The sequence below is a fragment of the Dipodomys spectabilis genome, unplaced genomic scaffold (genome assembly GCF_019054845.1).
Source record: "Dipodomys spectabilis isolate Male_0828 unplaced genomic scaffold, ASM1905484v1 ptg000164l, whole genome shotgun sequence".
NCBI lineage: Eukaryota > Metazoa > Chordata > Mammalia > Rodentia > Heteromyidae > Dipodomys > Dipodomys spectabilis.
In genome coordinates this window covers 7,262,468-7,286,238 of record NW_024870841.1, presented here as the reverse complement: position 1 = coordinate 7,286,238, position 23,771 = coordinate 7,262,468, and the positions used below count along the sequence as shown (strand labels likewise).

Genomic DNA, 23,771 nt, shown 5'->3' with positions numbered 1-23,771 from the left:
ACACAGAGATCCTGGGACGAAGGAGCCAGACGCAGCGGGCGAGAGGGTTCTACTCAACACCAGCAAGAACCGACAAGGAGCTGACATCTTCATCCTGCAGTTTGCAGACCAGAGACGACCCAGGATCCAAGACTCGGCGTGAGTAGAAGCCCGACGTCCTCACTCCTTCTCAGGGAGCAGAGGAGGGAAGGCCACCCCTCCCCCCCCAGCACCGGTGATCTCCATCTTGGATACCGACAAAGCTCGGAGGAGCTGCTAGCTCCAACTCAGGCCTTGGAATAAAACGGGTCATTTAACAGGTCACAAGAACTTAACGGCAAAGTGACCTGCCAGACTCAGCTCCATCCAGGGAAAAGTCACCCAGCTCAGGCACCAGCCATTGGAGTGGCTTTCCTCACTGGGTAACCAGAGCCAGAGGCTGCCCCTCCCTCTAGCAGCCTCCACAATCAATTGAAAAACAGAAACCCTGAGAATGGCTCCAGGGTGGGATCTGTGAATTTTTCACAAAATAGCCCCAGGGAAAAGCTACTGTTTGTTGAAAGGCCTCAACTCTACCAGAACCTAGCCTCATCACCCCTCTTTTGTGATTCTCAAAGCAGGTCACCCTCCCATTAAACTAACCTGGGAGGGGGATCTCAAAATCTTGGGTAAAGCAGAGCATTTTTCTGCCTGTTCGAACAAACTGACTTAAGAAACCAATCAAGCCACAGGACCTCAAGCTGACCAGAGACTCCAACAAGAGGCTGGTTACAGACAAAAGGGAGATACAGGATTCTTCCCACCCCTCCCAAAAAAATTAAAAAAAAAAATCAAAGAACTTCTTTTCTTTCTTTCTGTTTTTTTTTTTTTTTGGTACCTTATATATATATATATATATATATATATATATATATATATATATATATATATATATATATATATATATATATATATATATATATAAATTCTTTTTCCTTTTCTAAAACTTTTATTAATCTTTAATTTTTGCCTTTTTTGAAAAAATAATTGTTTTCCAGTAACTTTTTTTTCCCTCTTATAATTTTTATTTAGGAATACGTGAATGTACGTTTTCCTTTCTTTTCTTGTCTTCTCTCTCTTTATCTTTCTTTCTTAATTATCTTTTTGTTTTTTGTCTAGCTCTACTGAACTTCTGATCTTTTTTTTCTCCCTTTCTTATTCTTTTCACCTTTTCCTTTCTTTTGTTCTTCTGTATGTGACTTAACTCTTGTCCTGCACATCCTGATAAATCCATAGTTAACTAGTAGACCCTATCCCCCATTGTGTACACACTTAATCCACAAATTTATTACTCAATCCAAAACCTCTGAGACTTAAATTCCTTAATAGCAGTACTACCTCTTTATACCTATATAATATTTTAAGCATTTTTTAAGCATTTCACATCTCCTCTATCTCCCTCCTGTTTTCTCATTATATTCACATTCCTCTCGAAATAGATGGTCTTTCAATCTCCATAACTATATTAATTTTTACGTTTCTAATTTTTTTTCTGGTCTCTTTTCATTTCCCTTTCTCTTTCTTCTTTTTCTCTCCCTCTCTACTTGTATCCTACCCAACCAATTTCCTGCATTGAGATTAGGACATAGTTAACTCTCCCTGTGCCTCCCCACACCCATCTATTCCTAATTTTTACCCACATCTCTCCCTAACCCTAAAAATTTCTGGTTTTCCAAATTCTTCTCTGCGGTTCGAAGCCCATTAACATATAGTTGTTTGATGTTGAATAGATGTATCTATTGAACTAGATTGTATCTGTAGACTATTAACTGTATAAATGAAAACGTTGGTTGATGGTTGCCTTAAGATAGTGTTCTAGCACAAAACTGGTGCTATTTTCATCTCAAATGGGCAGAGTAAGCCGAAAAAAACACAAGAAAAATGGCAAATCCGGTTATCTCAATTCCCAATCTTGATAATCAGGGGTCAGATCAGATAATGAACAATCCAGAGGAGAGTTCCCAAATAGCTCTACAAACACTGCTGGCAAACAAGATAAATGAGAAGTTTGACAACTTACAAAGGACTCTGTATGAGTGTGATAGGGAGAGAGAGGAGGCATCCCAAAAGTTTATACAGGAATATCATAAGCGTGAGGAAGCTACCCAAAAACTGATACAGAATTTGCGTGAACAACTTGAGAATACTCAAAGAGAAAGGGAGGAATGGCGTGAGCAGGCTGAGAACACTCAAAGAGAACTGCAGGAATACCATGAACGGGAGGAAAGAGAACTGCAGGAGTCCCACAAACGGGAGGAAGCTAATCAAAGAGTAATTCAGGAATTGAGAGACCAGGTAGAGAACACAGAAAGATCACTAAAGGAATTCATGGAATCCACTAACAAAGAGCTGAAGGAAGTCAGGGAGACCACAAAGGGAATGCTGAATGGAACCCAACAGAAGGAATGGGAGTCCAAAGAAACCATAACCAATCAACTAAGTGATTTGAGAACAAACACTGAACACCAAATTAAGGAAGTAAAGAAATTCATACAAGACCTAAAACAGAGCTTCAACAAAGAACTTGAAGCCATCAAAGCTGACCAATTAGAAGGAAAAGAGATAAAAAACAAAGTAGAGAGTCTTGACAGCAGGTTAGACCATGCAGAAGATCGAATCTCAGGGATTGAAGACAGCCTAGATATTATAGAGAAAGAACATACAACCATCCAAGACAAGTCCAAGAAGTATGATAGATCTACCCAACACCTGGAAGACACCATCAGAAGGCCTAATCAAAGGAAAATGGGTGTAGAGGAGCACCTAGAAACAGAAGTTAATGGTCTAGGAAATTTGTTTAACAGGATCCTAACAGAGAACTTCCCAAACATACAAAAAGATAGTCCTATTCAGATACAAGAAGCTTTTAGAACCCCAAATAGACCAGATCAGAATAGGACATCCCACCGTCACATTATAATCCACACAGGATCAACTCAGACCAAGGAAAAGATCCTTAAAACTGTCAAGGAGAAAAGGGTAATCACGTATAAAGGGAAACCAATTAGAATCACCTCAGATTTCTCAGCAGAGACAATCAAAGCAAGAAGAGCCTGGAATGATGTATGCCATGCCCTAAAAACAAACAACTATTAACCAAGAATACTGTACCCAGCTAAACTCTCCTTCATAACTGAAGGCCAAATAAAAACCTTCCATAGCAAAGAAAAATTGAAACAATACATCTCCACCAAACCAGCCCTACAAAAGATTCTTTTTTTTTTTTTCCCTTGTCTCCCCATTCACAATACAGACTAGGCACAGGCCTGGGCTGAGGTGTATATGGGGTAGGTTTATTCTGCCTCCTCTTTCTATACAGTCAGTGTAAGAACACAGCCTGTGGTAAGCACCTGGAGGCCTACAAAAGATTCTTAAAGATGTCCTACACACAGAAAACCAACAAGACCACAATAATGGCCAAGAAACTGCACCCAAACTGAGAATCCAAGAACCATAGGAAGAACCCAGTTTTCACAGCCCCCAAGAAGGTGGATAACATGGCAGGAACTCCCAAATACCTCTCAGTCCTATCTCTTAACGTTAACGGACTTAACTCTCCAATTAAGCGACATAGACTGTCTAGTTGGTTTAAAAAACAAGACCCTTCTATCTGCTGCCTGCAGGAGTCACACCTTGCCCGTAAAAACAAACACATTTTCAATGCTAAAGGCTGGAACAAAATCTACCAAGCAAACGGCCCCCATAAACAGGCGGGAGTTGCAATCTTAATATCAGATAAGACATCAAATTAAAATTCATGAGAAGAGATAAAGAAGGTCGCTACATACTAATTAAAGGATCTCTCCTTCAGGAGGATATTACAATTCTAAATATCTCTTCGCCAAAGAATGGAGCACCCAAATTTATCAAAGAAACACTACTTTCCCTCAAATCCCATATAGATCCAAAGACATTAATTGTTGGGGATTTTAACACACCACTCTCCCCACTAGATAGATCAACTCGGCAAAAACTCAACAGAGAAACCGCAGATCTAAACAGCTGCACAGATCAACTAGACTTAACAGACATCTACCGAACATTTCACCCAGCAGCATCAGAATACACGTTTTTCTCAGTAGCACATGGAACGTTTTCTAAAATAGACCACATTTTAGGCCACAAAGCAAACTTGTCTAAATTCAGAAACATTGAAGTTATACCTTGCATTCTCTCTGACCACAAGGGAATAAAATTAGAACTCAACACCAAAAGCCACCAAAGAAAGTCCGGTATCACATGGAGGCTGAACAACACAGTGCTGAATCAAGAGTGGGTCATAGAAGAGATTAGAAAGGAAATTCAAATGTTCATGCTATTCAACAAAAATGAACACACAAATTACCAGCTCCTCTGGGACACAGCAAAGGCAGTACTCAGAGGCAAGTTTATAGCTCTGAGCTCCTACATCAACAAATTGGAGAGATCTGAAACTAGCAATTTAATGACACATCTAAACCTCCTTGAAAAAGAGCAGCAAGATAAACCCCAATCCAGTAGACGGAAAGAAATAATCAAAATTAAATCAGAATTAAATGAATTGAATCCAAAAAAACTATAGAAAGAATCAACAAAACAAAGAGTTGGTTCTTCGAAAAACTTAACAAAATTGACAGACCCTTAGCAAATCTTATCAGAAAAAGAAGAGAACACACCGAAATTAATAAACTCAGAGATGAGAATGGAAACATCACCAAGGAAACAACCAAGATTCAGAACATTATAAGGGAATACTTCTCAAAACTTTATGCTAATAAGTTTGGGAACTTGACAGAAATGGAACTTTTCCTAGCAAATATTGACATGCCAAAACTAAACCAAGATGAGTTAAACCAGCTTAACAGGCCCATATCAAGCATTGAAATAGAAACACAATTAGAGACCTCCCAGCTAAGAAAAGTCCAGGACCAGATGGTTTTACAGCAGAATTTTACAAGGCCTTCAAAGCAGAGCTCACACCAATACTCCTCCAACTTTTCAATGAAATTGAAAGAGAAAGCTCAATACCGAACACATTCTATGAAGCCATCATAACCCTCATCCCAAAACCAGGCAGGGACTAATCAAAAGAAGAGAACTATAGACCCATTTCTTTGATGAACATTGATGCAAAACTTCTCAACAAAATTTTGGCCAATCGACTTCAACAATTCATCCAAAAAATCATACACCACGATCAAACAGGATTCATTTCAGGGCTGCAAAGCTGGTTCAATATACGCAAATCAATTAATATTATTCATCACATCAACAGGAGCAAGAATAAGAACCACATGGTTATCTTAATAGATGCAGAAAAAGCATTCGACAAGATCAAACACCCCTTTATGATGAAGGTTTTGGAAAAATTAGGAATCCATGGAACATTCCTCAATACGATAAAGGCTGTATATGACAAACCTACAGCCAAAATTATACTCAATGGTGAAAAACTAAAGCCATTTCCTCTTAACTCAGGAACAAGACAAGGATGCCCACTGTCTCCACTCCTCTTCAATCTAGTATTAGAATGACTAGCTACAGCAATAAGACAAGATGCAGACATAAAGGGGATCCAAATAGGGAAAGAAGAAATAAAACTCTCCCTCTTTGCAAATGACAGGATCTTGTATTTAAAGAATCCCATAGACTCCACTCCCAAATTACTCAAGCTGATTCAAAACTTTGGCAAAGTAACAGGTTATAAAATTAACCCCCCAAAATCAATGGCTTTTCTGTATGCCAACAATGAGAAAAGTGTGGCTGAAATTAGGAAAGCAACTCCATTTGTAATAGCCCCACAAAAATAAAATACCTAGGAATTAACTTAACTAAAGAAGTGAAGGACCTCTATGATGAAAACTTTAAAATCTTGAAAAAGGAAATCAACACAGAACTTAAAAAATGGCAAAACGTCCCATGCTCCTGGATTGGAAAGATTAACATCGTGAAAATGGCAATACTTCCCAAGGCTATCTACAAATTCAACGCAATACCTATTAAAATTCCAACCTCATTCTTCAAGGAAATAGAAGAGGCAATCCAAAAATTCATATGGAACAATAAAAGACCCTGAATAGTAAAAACGCTCCTCAACGGAAAGAACACTGCTGGAGGAATATCAATACCAAATTTTAAACTCTACTATATAGCCATAGTAATCAAAACAGCTTGGTATTGGCATAAGAACAGACCTCAGGACCAATGGAATAGAATTGAAAACCCAGAAATGAACCCACAGACCTATAGCCATCTAATCTTCGATAAGAGAGCTAAAACAATAGAATGGAAGAAAGACAACCTCTTCATTAAATGGTGCTGGCAAAATTGGTTAACTACATGTAGAAAACTTAAGCTAGATCCTTATATATCACCTTGCACCAGAATCAACTCCAAATGGATCAAAGACCTTGAACTCAAAGCAGACACTCTGAAAACATTACCATATGGAATAGGAGAAACCCTGGGTCTCCTTGGCTCAGGCCGAAATTTTCTGAATAGAGACCCGGAAACACAGCAAATCAAAGAAAGGTTGGACAAATGGGATTGCATAAAGTTGCAGAGCTTCTGCAGGGCAAATGACATAGCTAGCAAGATCAATAGAAAGCCCACGGATTGGGAGAAGATCTTTACTAGCCATACAACGGACAAGGGTCTCATATCTAAAATATACTTGGAACTCAAAAAATTAAACCCCCCAACAACAAATCCTCAAAGAAACAACTGCCCAATAAATAAGTGGGCGAACGACTTAAAGAGAAACTTCTCTGAAGAAGAAAGAAGGATGGCCAATAGACACATGAAGAAATGTTCAACATCCCTACCCATAAGAGAAATGCAAATCAAAACAACATTGAGATATCACCTCACTCCAGTTAGAACGGCAAAAATCAAGAACTCTAACAACAACAGATGCTGGAGGAGATATGGACAGAAAGGAACCTTACTTCATTGTTGGTGGGAATGTAAACTTGTTCAACCACTTTGGAAAGCAGTATGGAGGTTCCTCAAAAGACTCCACATAGAGCTCCCCTATGACCCAGCAATCCCACTTTTGGGCATTTAACCTAATGTTTACAAACAAGACCACACTAAAGCTACCAGCACAACTATGTTTATTGCAGCATTATTTACCATAGCTAAGTTATGGAACCAACCCAGATGCCCCGCAGTAGATGAATGGATCAAGAAAATGTGGTATATATACACAATGGAATTCTATTCCTCCATCAGAAAGAATTACATTGCCCCATTTGTTAGGAAATGGAAAAACTTGGAAAAAATTATATTAAGTGAAGTAAGCCAGGCCCAAAGAAACGTAGGTCCCATGGTTTCCCTTATTTGTAATATCTAGTATATGTATGAGTCAAGCGGAAAAGGTCAGATAATGTGATGTCAGGAAAATGAACCCTTAGATGTGTATTTTAATGTTTTTTTCTTTCATGCCTGTGTTTCTAACACATTTATAAGATTATCTCTTTGTTGCTTTGTATGTCCCTCCCCCACAGTATAACCCCTGCTTTCACTATATTTGATGTCAGTATAACTTGTGGAGGAGATGGGGAATAACCAGTTGTTTAAGGATACTGGTGGACCTGTTGCAACAATGAGAAGTACAAGTTGTCATGTCCAAAACGAGCTTTACAACGTTGGTGCGGGGGGGGGGGGGGGGGGGGGATGAGGGGAAGGAAAAGGATTGGGATTTGGAGGTAGGGGGGAGGCTGGGAAGGGATGGGAAGGGTAAACAAAGGAGGAGGCTGCAATGCTTGGTAAGAAATGTACGCATTATCCTGCCCATGTAACTGTAACTCCTCTGTACAGTATGTTCACAAATAAAATTAAATTAAATTAAAAAAATAAAATAAAATAAACAGAGAAAAAATCATCTATTAAAGTGTAATTAACAGGCAATCAATGCAATCAAACTAGGGGATCCATTCAAACAAAGAAATAATCAAAAAAATGTAGTGTATTTACCCAGTCGATTATTATTCATACATCAAGAATTATGTCATTTGCAGGAAAATAGAGAACATTGAAAGTCAAGTGTCCTATATTTAGCAGAAAGACTGATATTGTCACATAGATTTTTATATGTGATTTTGGAACCTTAAATAAATAACATACATTAAATAAAGAGTATTTTGCAGTGAAGATTACAGAGAAGGAGTGAGCAAATGGAGTAGATTGAATGGAGATCATAATATTCTATACAGTTTTATGGAAACGTAATGATGTAACCCAAGATGCTTTTTATCAAAGAATATTATATAAATGCTGGTAAATACTACAATGAAATTTCTTTCTATAAATATTGGTTAATATAAAAGAATCACCAAAAATCAATATAACTAAGATACATTTCAGTTTTTTGTTAGATATAAGTAAAGGAAATGATCCATTCTAACTAAAATTGTATATGAATGAAAAAACACATAATATGAATATAACAAGAAATCAAATGGAAAAATATGTTAAAAATAAACTATATAACTGGGACTTGGAGAGGAGTCAGGTAGGGTAGAGTGAGGAAGGGGATGGCCGTTCAAAAGGAAATGTACTCCATACCTATCTGTAAACACATTGTATATCATTTTTACAATAAAATTTCAAGAAAGTAATTGCTAATAATAACCAGAAATTTTGAAAATGTATTCCAGAATTGTAAGTCATCTTAAAATATGAACCAAAACAAAGTCCAAAAATGTAAAACGTATTTCAATATGATTACTGGGAAAGAATCAAAAGAAAGAAAGTGAGAATTTTTTCCTTGATTTTGGTGGTACTACTATTATAACTCAGGACTTCCTACTCACTCTGCTTACTTTATTGGCTAATGCTTTGCTAAGTGAACTCTCTCTCCAGCCCTGGTTTTGTTGTTAAATTGGAGATGGAGTCTATCAGACCCTTCCCCCTGAGATAGCTTGGAAATGAGACCCTAAGATTTCCAAACTCTGTAATAGCTAGAAATATTCGTGTAATTTTTATTTAAATAAATTTTTTAATTTTGTAACTACTGTACAGAGGGGTAACAGTTACAAGAGCAAGGTAATGAGTACGTTTCTTATCAAGCATTCTTACCTCCTCTTTTGTTTTTCCCCTACCATCCCTTCCCTCCAATCTCCACAACTACACTCCCCCCAAAGTCCCCAGCCTAAATTGTAAAATCCGTTTTTCAACATAGTGTCTTCTACATCTCATTGTTGTCAGAGGTCAACCCTATTTTGTTTTTTCCTTCCCTTCCCCAAAATATATCATCATTCAATACAGTGAAAACGGATACCATGGGGGAGGGAAATGCAAATCGATAAAAAAAATCACATGGTAACTAATAAATATTTTAGTGACAATAATACCAAAAAATTGTTTCAATTCACTTGTAAGAAATGGTCTATTAAGCTCACCTTACTCAAATATATATATATATATAGAGAGAGAGAGAGAGAGAGAGATAAAGAGACAGAGACAAAGAGAGATAGAGACAGTGAAACAGAGAGAGATACAGAGACAGAGATTGTCTCCAAAAAAAAAAAAAAAACTGAAGCCATTTGTTACAAATGAACTTGCTGTGCAAATAATGTTGAATCTTCTTTACAAAGAGGGAAATGGGAGAGATCCAAAATATATTTTTTACACTCAAAAAAAAGTTAATTTCAGGTGTTTTCCATATATCAAAATAAAGTATTCTCCTTCTGTTAGTTATAGATTATTGATAGAATGGTATTAAAAGTAATAATAGCAAAAGAGAATAAAATTATTAGAGGTTATGATTCAGGGAAATGAATGACCGCAATTTTGTTAGGGAAATGAGAGAATAACTGGGAATATTCTCTTTTGAATTAGAGACAGCAACTTTGAATAGTACCCTGTTATTTTTAGAGGAATTTAGGTTTGTTACTCTGTATTTTGAAAATTAGAGCAAGCAGGAAAATACCATAATTTGGAGCTCGGAAGGTGGCTTAGTGGAAGTGTGATTTTCTTGCATGCATGAGGGCCTGGGTTCAATTCCTCAGCTGCATAGAAGCAGAAAAAAAGCTGGAAAGGACTCAAGTAGGAAAACACTGTCCTTGAATTGAAATGTTGAGGGACAGCAACCAGGCTCAGAGTTCAGACCCATGACTGACAAAAAATAATAATAAAATAGCACAATTCATATTCTAAGAAATTAGAATCAGACAAAATCTTAGACTAAAGCTAACAGAAACTACTGGAACTCAAGAACACAGTAAAGAATAGAAAATACAAAAGACACTAAAATAAAATGCTTAGAAAAAAGAGTTTCTATATGAATTCTCATAGTATGTATATTTATAATAGTTAATAAATGGAAAATATACACCAATAGAAAAATGACAAACAATATGCTATTTTCATAAATTAGTTTATTACATAGTAAAATAATTAAACTGCTAACTGATGCAATGGCAAGGATGAAAATAAATTATTGCCAGCAAAAATTACTTTTATTCTGTATCAGACATTTATATGAAATTTCAAATTAGTCAAATTAATATATAGTAGAAAAATGCAAGTTTTGTCTTTGTGGATGATTGTTGAGAAAGTGTTATTTTAATTGCATAAAATAATGTTATTATTGTGGAGTATGCAGTTATTAAAATGGATGTAATAATACCAAATGTTCTAACATAAGTTAATATGAAGAGAGAAAGCAATAGGGAATAAATGTTAATTTTAGTTAAAATTTTCTAATACTTCAGAGATGTGATATAGCATTGAGTGTTCCTTCTGTATGGAAATGTCTGATATAATATCAGAAATAGTCTTTTCATTTTCAAAAAGATGGTGCAATGTTATTCTTTCTAATCAAGGCATAGACTTCCATTGTGTCTATGTACAATATTTTCTTGATCCATTCATCAACTGAGGGGCATGTGGGCTGGTTACTTATCTTAGCTATGGTAATAAAGCTGCTATAAACATAGTTGTGCTGCTATCTTTAGTATAGACTTGTTTGTGATCATTGGGTAAATGTGCAAATGTGGAATTGCTTTGTCATAGGGGATCTCTACGTGGATCTTTTGAGGAAGTGCCATACTACTTTCCAAAGTGATTGAACAAATTTACACTCCCATCAACAGTGCAGTAGGGTTTGCTACTGTCCACATCTCTTCCAGTATCTGTTGTTATTAGAGCTCTTGATTATACCCATTTTAACTGGGGTGAGGTGGAGACTCAATGTTGTTTTGATTTGCATTTCTTTTATGGCAAGAAAAGTTGCGCATTTCTTCCTTTGTCTATTGGCCATTCTCATTTCCTGTTCAGAGAAGTTTCTCCGTAAGTCTTTAACACACTTATTAAGGGAAGTTGTTTCTTTGAGGATTTGTTTTTGGGAATTTAATATTTTGAGTTCCATGTATATTGTAGGTATGAGACCCGTGTCCATTGTATGACTAGAAAATTTCTTCTCCCAATCCATGGGCTTTTTATTAATCTTGCTAACTATGTCCTTTGCCATGCAGAAGCTCTGCAACATCATGCAGTCCCATTTTTCCAACCTCTGTTTGATTTGTTGTGTCTCTGGGTCTCTGTTAATAAATGTTCTGCTTGGAAAAAAATTATATTAAGTGAAGTAAGCCAGGCCCAAAAAACATAGGTCCCATGGTTTCGCTTATTTGCAATAACGTATATGTCAGAGACAAGCAGAAAAGGTCAGATAAGATGATATTAATCAAAATAAACCCCAAATTAAGGACATAAGTGTTTTTTTTCTTGCTTGCTATTTTTTATATTTATAAGGTCCTCGTGATGTTTTTATTCGTTTGTATGTCCCTCCCCCAGTGTGTAACCTTTGTTTGCACTGTATTTGATATTAGTATAATTTGGGAAGGGAGTAAACAAACTGTTTAAATAGGATGCAGGTGGACCTTTTGCAACAATGAGATGTACAAAATAAAAAGAACCTCGGGTAAGGTAGGGAGGGAGGGGATGGTAGGGGGAAAACAATGGAGGGGTTAACAATGTTCAAGAGGAAGTGTACTCATTACCTCACTCATGTAACTGTAACCCTCTGTATAGTATCTTTACAATAAAAACAACAAAAAAATGAGATGTACAAGACAATATGTCAAAAAACTATATTTATAATTTTGTCAAGGTGAGAGGAAGGAGGGGAGAGATGAATGGGATGGGCGGGGATGGGGGCAGAGTAAATGGGAAGGGACTAGATTGGGAAACAAAGGAGGAGGCAATAATTCTTGAAAAGAAATATACTCATTAATTCATTCATGTAATTGTAACCCCTCTCTACAGCATTTTTACAATAAAAAATTCTTTAAACAACACAAATAGTAACGAAAAGCCAATTTGTCCTCTAATACCCTCGGTTGTGAATATCATTTTCATGTTTCATGAGCTGGCCACTGGTAATAACAAACTATATTTTCTTTTTAAATGAAAATATATGTCCTTCACCCCCACAGTATATCTCGTATTTTCACTGTATTTGATGTTCGTATAATTTGTGGAGGGAAAGGAAAATAAAATTTATTTAAATTGGGATTACAGTTGGACCCATTGCAACAATAAGATGTACAAGACGTTATGTCGAAAAACGAACTTTACAACTTTGGAGGATACAAAGGGGGCGGTAGGGTCCTAGGGGGTGGGAGGTGGAGATGGGAAGGGAAGGGAAAGGAAAACACAGGAACAGGAAACAGTGCTTGAGAAGAAATATACTCATTACTTTGCTCATGTAATTGTAAACCTTCTGTACGGTATTTGGACACTTAAAAAATAAAAAGTAAATAAATAAATAAAACTTGCTTGAGACTTTTTTTTTGGGGGGGGGGGGGTCCGGTCGTGGGGCCTGAACTCTGGGCCTGGGCACTGTCCCTCAGCTCTTCAGCTCAAGGCTAGCGCTCTACCACTTGAGCCACAGCTCCACTTCCGGCTTTTTTCTTTTTGGTTATGTGGTGCTGAGGAATCGAACTCAAGGCCTCAGGCATGCAAGGCAAGCGCTCTACCACAGAGCCATCTTCCCAGCCCACTTGAGACTTTTTTGATGTCATCATATCGGAAGAAAAACTGAACCCTTTCAGGATGATACTTAGAAAACAGCATCTCTATTTAATTTAAGCTCCAATGAATATTCATGCATGTATCATGCGCCCTTCTCTGTTTGACTTAACCTTAGGCCAAGGACATTAGATAAAAAAAATAAGCAAAAATAGGAAAGCTTCAGAAAATCTATAACCCAACATCAAAAGGAAGGAATGCTATTATTGAAAGCCATAAGTGAATTATTTTTAATGTTTAAACCCGAATATTGGCTTTTAAATTTTAGCAAGTTTAGAATGTTAAATTGCATATGAGTTATAACTAAGATATAATTACAAATTCACATAACATTGTGATACAACTAAATAATAAATATTAGTCTTTTTATTAAAAACTTACTAAGCTGGTAGATATCAAATAAGGAACTATGATGTTTTCTTAATTGCTCAATATGTTGGCAGTGGATGAATAATATGAGGATTATCAGGTCAGGACAGATTAATTTTCCATTTTCCAAATGAGGTACAATAAATCCTTAGATTAATTGGAAAGATTAAGTAAAATCAGAGATAAAATGATAAAAATGTATACTTTTGAGTCATTTTCATGGTGACATGAGACGGATATGAAATATTGTCACAATAATATTGTCAATTCCTTTCTGTAAATTCTGATTACATAAATATAAACCAGTTTTCCTATAATAAAATGTAAATTCAATCAATTTCATTCATCTTACTATTTGCCATAATTCTCCTTATTATTAAAAATATATCTTTGCAATTTTTCATAAGGAACTGATGGGATAGTCTTGAAATTATTTCATTTTCAACATTATGCTGGAAAAGAAGAATTTGAAATGGAAAATGCTACAAAGGACTTCTTGTGAAACATTCTATGGCATTTGGAGTACCATAGAACCTGTACATCAAATGATGAGACATAGTATTAGACTTAAAAAGTGGAAGTAGCCGAAAAGTGATTGTAAAGTTTATTGGACAGCTGTACATTATTTTTACAATAAAAAATACAAAAAAAAGCTAATAAATGCGATTGTTTCTAACTTATTTATCAGCTTTTTTTTAATTTTTTAATTGTAAAAGTACTGTATAGAGGGGTTTCTGTTATATGAGCAAGGTAATGAGTTCATTTCCTATCAAGCATTGTTGCTTTCTTCTTTGTTTTCCCCTACAATCCCTTCCCACCCACCACCACAACTTACCCCTCTTCATGAAATTTGTAAAGTTCATTTTCAACATAATATCAAATGACTATGAATTATTTGAAATTTCCTGTCAACCACTATTCTAATAAAAGTTGAATATAACTCAATATTCTGGAGGAAAAAAGTGATATCATTTAATCACTACATTCCATTTCATAGTATCTCAGTGGGGAAATAAACAAATGGCATTACCATTTATCTTTGTCCCCTTGCACAAAACTTCCTTACTCCACATTTCTGTCCTTTTCTGATCATTGTTTACATCTGCAAAACAGAATTGAGATACCGTAGATACTAGAGTAGGGATGTATATATATATGTATATATATCAGCATGTCCTTTTACTATCCATTTCCTGCTTTCCTCTTCTTACAAATTATCCACCTTATCAAACCTGCCAGCCACAATCACACTAAATCCAAGACAATCACATTTAAATCCCACGTATCCGAACAATGGAGCTTAGCTGTGCATTATTGATTCCATGTATGTACCTGCCATTGTAAACTTTCTACATATTGAATGAGGAATTCTGCACATTTCAAACAAATTAGGTGGAATTCAAAGAAACAATTCTGAATACAGTAAAATTCTTAAAAAATTTAAAAAAAGAACTCTGAGTCATGGACTGCTCTGTTGTTAGGTAAATATTAGTATGAAACTCAACTTACATCTGTGCTTTTGGAGATCACACTATATGAATGTATTTAACTTTCTCAATCTGGGTCAGACATTTGTTAATTGTAAGTAAATAGAAACAAATACATATACTTTCTCATATGTTTTATCATTTCATAACTCATTTTCATCTTTTCTAAAAACGGTCAAAATGCCTGCTAAAGAAGACTTGCCACTATCTGATATTTACTAAATTAGAAGAGAGACCTGGCTTCAGCAAGCATTTTGTCAATTTCAAAATGTAAAATATTGTAAGGGGCTGATGAGTCCTCTTATTAAATTACATAACTATGCCGCTCATCTTCAATTTCTCTTTATTCCTCACAAACAGTATAAAATATACATGTGTAAACAATCAGTTTAATGGAGTTTCTTTTCCTTTTCCTGTCCCCCAACTTTTGGCCTAGAGTTTTCAATCATCCTGAGTTGATTTGTTTTGTCTTTTCATTCTTTCCCTAATTGTTACACTCACTAACTTTTCTCTATCATGTAGGTTGATAGATCCTAATGAGTGTGTTCTTTCTCTCATTTTGATTATGATCTAAGGGACCTGTGATCAACTTGTTAAGTCTGGCTACAGAGTCACACTCCTATTTATATTATGTTCTTGCCAGACTTCTACATGCCTCTGTCTCCAACTTCATCTTAATTACTTGTCAATCTGGATATTTTGCCAAGACTTGGTCTAATACATGACCTTGACTTCTTATGTTTATTTATTATCTCTTTTCAAATTAATAACACGTCCCTAGTCCCCTGTCTTAACCTTCTAAAAACTTTAGGTTACATATTCAAGGCTAACATTGAGGCACTTGGCTACTTCTTACATGAATAGTTTACTAATGTTTTATTATTTCTTCCCAAAAGATTCCAAATCAAAAGTACCATAAAATTTACTTTACACAAAATACATTTCATATATATTGAAAACTCCTTATATTTCACAGGATTATCTTATTTCTCACAAACTAACAACTTTTTGAGTAATCTGGTGGTATGAGCATAAAGTCTGGTATGTGATAAGAAATTCAAAAATGATCTTAAAATATGATTTTATTAAATATTGAATAATTTTTATGATTATTTTTAGATATCTGTCGGTTTCTTTTTTGTTTGAGTTTTGCCTGCCAAAAGATGTCTGCGTATGCACAGTCACTGAGTCCATTTTGTTCAAGGCTAGTGTTCTGCCATTTGATCTTTAGCACAACTTCTGGATGTTTTGGAGGAGTTAATTGGAGATACGAATCTCATCGTCTTTTCTACCCATGCTGGCTTCAAACTGAGATCCTCAAATCTCAGCTTCCTGAGTAGCTATGATTATAGGTGAGAGCCACTGGCATCTGAATATTTTTCAGCCTTTTTTATTTTTAGGAACAACAAAAAATTTAAATACAAATTATTTGGAGAAGTGTTAGGAAGATGGGAGAGGAGACGCTGGAGGCTAAACAAGCTCTCACATAGAGCACAGTTTTAGTGTTCCAGTGAACAATCCTAGGCCAGATAATTACACCAAGTTTGCTATAACAGTACAGAGCGTTTTGCCAGAGAGGAAAATCCAGGCAAGGAGATAGATCTCAGCACTTGCCGGCAGCCACAGGGGTGGTGGCAGTGGCCATAGCCACCATACCTGCAACAAATAGAGTACAGGACAAAGGTGCCAGAGGCAGCTGGCAAGCGAATTCTACTCAACACCAGCAAGAACTGAAAAGGAGCAGATATCTTCATCCTGCAGATTGCAGACCAGAGACGACCCACGAACCAACACTCTGGATGTGTGAGTAGAAGCTTGACCTCCTCACTCCTTCTTAGGGACCAGAGGAGGGATAGCCACCCACCCCCTACTCCACTACTGGAGATCTCCATCTTTGATAGTGAAAAAGGCCTGGCTGAACTGCTAGCACCAATTCAGGCATTGGGAATAAACAAGAGAGTCAGTTAGCAGGTCACAGCAATCAGCCCAGATCTACCAGGCTCAAGTCTACCCAGGAAAAATTCACCCAGCCCAGGCAGAGGAAAGTGCGCCCCCAGGAGTGGCTTTCTACTGGGTAAACAGAGGCTGCCACCCTCTACAACAGCCTAGAAAATCAAATAAAATTCAGTAAACATAAATCCTGAGAATGGCTCCAGGCTGGGCTCTGTGACACAGAAAAATATTTCTCAACTAATATTCTGTTTTTGAAGATAATTATTTGTAAGCATTTACTTTTATTCATGACAACTAGACAAAACTTACTATATCTCAAGTGTTACTATCTCCACATTCATCCTTCAAATCCTCCTTATCAAACTCTGAAGTAATGCCTGCTGGTATGGTAAGATTCGGGTAATTGATATAATAGTGGTAAAGGCTTCTTCATATGAGTACATGTCTTTATTAGGCAGTCGTGAATTTTGAGAGGTCATTTGAGAAGGTTCTTCTACTGCCCTATAATCACCCTGATTGAAACCTAATATATAATGTCCAAATTCATGATTTCTATTCACATGAACACTGGTATTACAAAGAATGAAAAGTGCACATGAAACGAGTCTACCAATCGAACCTAGATGATGGGTAGGCAAGGGCAAATAGATATAAGAAGTAGGACATTTTTATATGTGAGTTAAAAAGGGTAAGAATTCCACCCAGAGTTCAATTCTACTGAACCACTGCACAATTCTCAGGAAGTCTAAAAGGGAAAAGTTAGGGCATGCTGTGGCATCGTCGCTTTCGAAATTTGTTCTTTCTGGGAGCCATCATGTGTGGTGGTGTTCAATAAACTGAGTAATGTTAACAAAGAAATTATGGTTATGAGGGAATATGGAGATGGAAAGGGAAGGGCAAAAAAGGAGGTGGCAACAATGCTTGATAAGAAATATACTCATTATCTTGCCTATGTAATTGTAACCCCTATGTACGGTATTTTCACAATAAAAATATGGTTATGTAAATAATAGAATAAGTAGATTCCCCATCCCGAAGGCACACTGGAAGCAAGGGACAACAACAGTAGACATACCTGCATGATGTAAGCTTTCTTTCTTCAGAGGATAAGGTTACTTGCTCTCCTTGGTGAGACTCATTCATATTGTCACATTTAATGATAGTTTCAGTTTATTTTCAATCTTGTAGCATGTACTAGTTTATTTTCTGCATTTCTGTCTTCAATCTAAATAACATACATGGTTCCTCGATTCTCTAAAATTCAGTGGTTTGGCTTTTGACAAATTAATTGTCCTATAAACTTTGCTGTATTTATTATAATTCCAAGCAACTACATACTTAAGTGAAGATATTTTCTACCTATGGAACTGAAGTAGAAATCTCACAATAGGAGCCTCAATATTTTCTCACTTTCCTAGAACTTTTACTTTACGTCTTTCATCAGGACTTGTTAAGTCATATTTCCTAGCTGTTAATCAAGTTGCAAGACCATGGTATATTTTCAGTAAATGACATGATACTGATAAAGCAATCTTCACAGGTCTACTGGGCTATAGTGGATTATTGGTAATTTTGTGGAATAATTTTCATTTAATTAATGCTGTTATCCATAATCTAGAAATATTATAAAAGTTCAGTCATCAGAATATAAAATGCTCAAATAGTTTTTTTTTTCCTGTATGAGACATTAGTTGCATACAATCAAGCCGATCTTTCTGTCCATTTAGTTGTGTGTCCTGAAAATATTCACAAATTAGTTCCATGGAATCAAACCAATAAGCATATACTAATTTCAATGGAACCAAAGTCTAATGAGGAAGTTACAGGTAAGCTTAAAAAATTTGTAGCACAAGTCTTATAAAACCTTGGCCTTTTACCATGCTGGATGTACTGTCTCTCTAATGGTGTAGTCAGCATTTCTTGGTAACATGGCATTGTCCTTTCCCCTAGAATGACTGATTTTAGTAAGTAGAGCTCCTTCAGTTTTACATTTTATCATGCATAAATCTCTCTTCAATGATGACAACTTTTTCAGGCATGTTTATACACCAATCCTTTCTTCCTTGCAAGTGCAAGTCCTTAAAATCCTATCTATCCTGTTTCATGAATTATTGCAATTGAACTGAAGTGAACAAAACATGTCAAAAAGTGGCATAATTATATTTTCTCCTTGAGGCTTTACAAACATTTGTTGTAATTATTATTTTTTTTCTAATAAGTTGTTTTATGGAAATAGATTGGTGTCTTCCATATACTCTCTTATATCTTGCTCAAAGTAAAATATGCTATCCTAGGGCCTGAACTCAAATCTCATCTTGCACTTAAATGAGTATTTGTATCTTTCCTGGACATTATGGTTGAGAACATGTTAGCTCCAAAATTTGGAGACAAAATCACGTACTGTCACAATAATACAGAACTGTCATTACAGAAATACTGTTTTCATCTGGAAATAATTTACTTATTTGAAATGAAAAAGAAAATATACAATGACTAAAAAGCGAACTGCTTCCTTTCTAAACACAAGCAATAATTTGAATTGAATGTGACTATATAATTGCAGAAAAAATCATACATGAGGTGATAATCTCTTCTTATTAATCAGAACGTTTTAAATGGAATGACTAAACCTCAAAAGGACAATCCTTCACAAAAGAGTTTTAGTGTAATTAGAAAAGTACTATTTACAGATTCTGGTATCTTTAGCAACCCCTATGATTAACCTTGTTAGTTATTTCCTGATTACAGAATATGTGTTAAGTTCTTTTTTCACAAAAACTATATAAATATTGTTTTGTCCTATTCCTTTGGAAAATATGCTCCAGTCCATAAAGTACCCTTTATTTTGAAACATTTCTCCTAGGTAAAACTAAGTTTTAATATATAAATAGATGATGAGTAAAATCAGAAAAGTTTTATATTTCTTATCCAATAAATCTGAACAATTCTCTGAAAGGGCACACTTCCTGTTTCCAGGGAGTCAGACAATTTGTCTTGATAATTTCCTTAAGGCCAAAACGAAATTACCTCTCTGAAGAGGAAATGAGATTATTCAATAGACACTTGAAGTAATGCTCAATTTCTCTAGCCATAAAGAAATTTTAAATCAAAACAATATTAATATTCCACCTTATCCCAGTTTAAATGGCTATAATAAATAATCTAATAATGACAGATGCTTGGGCTGGAGATGTGGCTCCAAAGGAACCCTACCGTACTGTTGGTGGGATAGTAAACTTGTTCAAACCTTCTGAAAAGCAGTATAAGGTTCCTCAAAATATTATGCGTAGAGCTCTTCTATGATTCAGCAATCCTACTTTTGGGCATTTAACTACTTGATCACTAACAAGGCCTCTGTAAAGCTACCAGCATAAGTATATTTATTCCAGTATTATTCACAATAAAAAAGAAATACAATCAACCCCGATGACCTTCAATACGTGAGTTAGATGAGTGGATCAAAAAATATGGCAAATATATTCATTTTTATGTACATATGTATAGAGATAGCAATTTTATGTTTCCAACAGACAGGAGGACACTGTCCCTTTGGTTAAGAAATGGAAAGACTTTTAAAAATCATATTAAGTTGTGTAACCCAGTCACAAAGAAATTTAGGTCCCATGGTTTCCCTTATTTGCAATAATAATATACATACAATATAATCTTATTACATGAGCTGAAAAGCTCAAAACTGATGCACATATGATCATAGAAAATAATGCTAAGTGACATGAACTCCAAAATATGAAGACAAAAGAGTGTCTTTATAGTTATTCTTTTAAATGTGCTCGGAGATTTTATTTTATTGTCTCCTTTGTTTGATCTTTTCCATATGGCATATCTCCTGTTGACACTGTACTAAATTTTGGTACCATACATGCTGTATATATATTTGTCTGATCTGGGGAAGCGAATGGGTGTTATAAATGCCTGAATTAAGGAACACGATGACATATTGCAACTAGGATAACCACAGACAGTATATTAGAAACGAACTTTACTTCTTCAGAAGGGAACGCAGAGGAGCGAAGAAGTTGAGGTGGGAAGGGATAGTGAAACATCAACAAGTGAAACTGTAAAATTGACCAAAAAGTACTGTACTCATTGCTTTATTCATGTAACTGGAATCCCTCTATACAGAACCTTTACAGTAAAACTTTTAAAAAAATATGCTGAGTATTTTAAGATTGTGATTTCTTAAAATCCCGCTTGGACCTAGAAGTGTATAAAATTATATCATCTGGTGAAATTTCTGAAATCCCAAATTTTAGAAAATATTCCATAGCCTGTTTCAGATCTTGGAAAGTTTCCCCATCTAACATGCATGCCCACCCCCTCAAAGAAATGTTGTACAAAGCAAAATTGATGAAAACTTGTACGTATGAATCCCACTTTCAACTATATATCTCTAAGTTACTTGCTTTCATTTTCTTGTCCCTTGAATGAATTACACCAATATTAGTGTTGATAAAGTCTCCCTTCTCTTGGATGGACATTGCAATGGGATAGAAGAAAAGAATCTAATTTTGATTTTGGTTATGGTTTGGGGCTTGCATCTATTCTTTTTGCCTTAGGGTGCTTTCAAATTAAAATTCCCTTGCTTGATTATTTCCTGACGTGTGTCTTCTCATTTCAAGTCAGAATGCATTTGACAACATTTTCAGGAGGCAATGGAGGCATTTTGGTTATCAATAAATATGAGATCAATATTAAGATTTGATTCAAGTTTAATTGCTTTTCACTTTTTTACCTAAATCAATCGAATTCCAAACTTGAAAACAGAAAAAAGGTTGATAGTTCTTTAACGCACTGTGTTCGTTTTGGCAATGAAGAATTAGTACAATCTAACGTCCAGAAGAATATTGTATGTGTGGACTCTTACATCATACTCATACTTTCAATATTTTTTTCAGTAAACGCTATAAAGAACTTAAAGAGATCAAATAATCCACAAAGCAAAATTGTTATATGTGATGAAGCTACCTCTACCACATACAGATTAATCAAATATTTTGAAGATCCAATCCGTTTTATGGTTATCGTTCGTAAGGGACAAAATAAATAAGTCTGAAAACAGAAGACATGAAGAGGATTTTGAAATTTACTATACTAGTCAAACAAACAACAGTTAAAACTGCCGTGAGAAACACTTTCAGGTGATACTTCTAAGGCATATTTACCTCTCCTAAATTTACTGACTACCCAAATACAACCATCATGTAATTTGGTCGAAGATTGCGAGATCACTCATCTAACATATTTTCAGGTATTTTGATATCATTTTTCTCTTGTATTTTGGGATGATTAAAACGTGAAGACCCGAACTTTTGTGTAAGTCTGTTTGGATCAAAATCAATTGACTAACAGAACCCAAATATTGTTTGATTGATTCATTGTAGTGTGACGTGATGAATGCATCAGTGTAATAACAGGCATGATTTCAAATATAAACATCGATATTAAAAGTTCAAATACTCCTTCCCAATGTACTTCGCTATGCTTAATTTCCAGTGATAGTTATCAGGGTCATTATGTTGTGATTTCCACAAAGTATTTCCTTGAAGAAGGGATATATATATATATATATATATATATATATATATATATATATATGCATATATATATATATATGGATATATATATACACATATATATACATATATATATATACACATATATATATATATATATTGCTTCTGTAATATTAACAATATATGCCAACAAACAAAAGGCATGAACTATTAAGAAGAAAGGAGTCAAGGAAATCAGTTCTCTACCTTTCTGTCTTTTTCAGAGAGTGATGCACAACCTAAATATACGATATTTTTTGCTTAAAATCAATGTAATAATTATTTTTCAAAGTTGGTCTTTTTGAGAATGTTGGAATAATTGTTTTGGTTATTTTTTCTCCCTTAAGTCAAAGATACATTACAATCTTCTAATATACATTTAGGAGAAATGCTAAGAACTCTATTACCTGGATATTTTCAAAATATTGATTTGCCATAAGCAAATGCTACCCAAATTTTCATACATTTCCATAAAATATTTAGGAATCAATTTTACAACTGGGTTAATTAATTACTACTTGCTTTTTCCATAAAGTCTTTCATTATTCATGAATCTGCTGTCATGTACATCTTTCTTACTGAAATTACTTATTTTTGGATTGTATTGCACTGAAAACCTCCTTCTGGGAATTGGACTGGTTCTTAAGTATATTTTCTTTTTCTAAATCTTATTTTCTTGTAAAGATCCTGTACACAGGAATTACAGATACATGAGTAAAGCAATAGTACATTATTAGTTAATCATTGTTACCTCTTCCTTTATGGTTGTCTCACCGTCCCTCCCTTCTCCAACTCCCACACTCTTCCCACCCACCCTTTCCTGCATTCGAAGAGGTCAAATTCTTCTGCAATATACTCTCCTGTGGAACCATTGCTGCAATAGGTCATCCTACATCCTTTTTTCAGTGCTTTTTTATTCCCCTTCTCCTTCCTAGATTAGACAAATGTATATGCTTGATACAGCTTACAAAAATCCTTTAAGGTACCAAAGGGGGATATATCATAGGGTGAAAAACAAATAAGGGAAACAAAAAAAGCACATAATAAATTGAAAACAATGACCACACAGAACTGTTGAGTCGATATCTTGGATTCATTTCACTAGTCATCATCTTATATAGAAATATGTTCATAATCTATGATCTTTTCAGCTCATCTGAGATGATTATCCTATATGGGTACTAATTACTGCAAATAAGGGAAATCATGAAACCTAAATTTATTTGGGACTACCTTACTTAATATGAATTTTTCCCCAGTTCTTTCAATTTCCTAATAAATGGGCATGCAGTTCTTTCTGTAGGAAGCATAGAATGCATACATACATACATACATATATTTATATATATATATATAT

At 35.2% G+C, this 23,771-nt stretch overlaps 1 non-coding gene across 1 annotated transcript; it reads right to left on the bottom strand.

The window, feature by feature from the left end:
- Positions 1 to 3,246: 3,246 nt before the first annotated feature.
- LOC122119358 lies at positions 3,247 to 3,377 on the bottom strand. The gene has a single exon (XR_006149548.1). It is a non-coding gene; the product is annotated as a small nucleolar RNA SNORA51 (small nucleolar RNA).
- Positions 3,378 to 23,771: the final 20,394 nt, after the last annotated feature.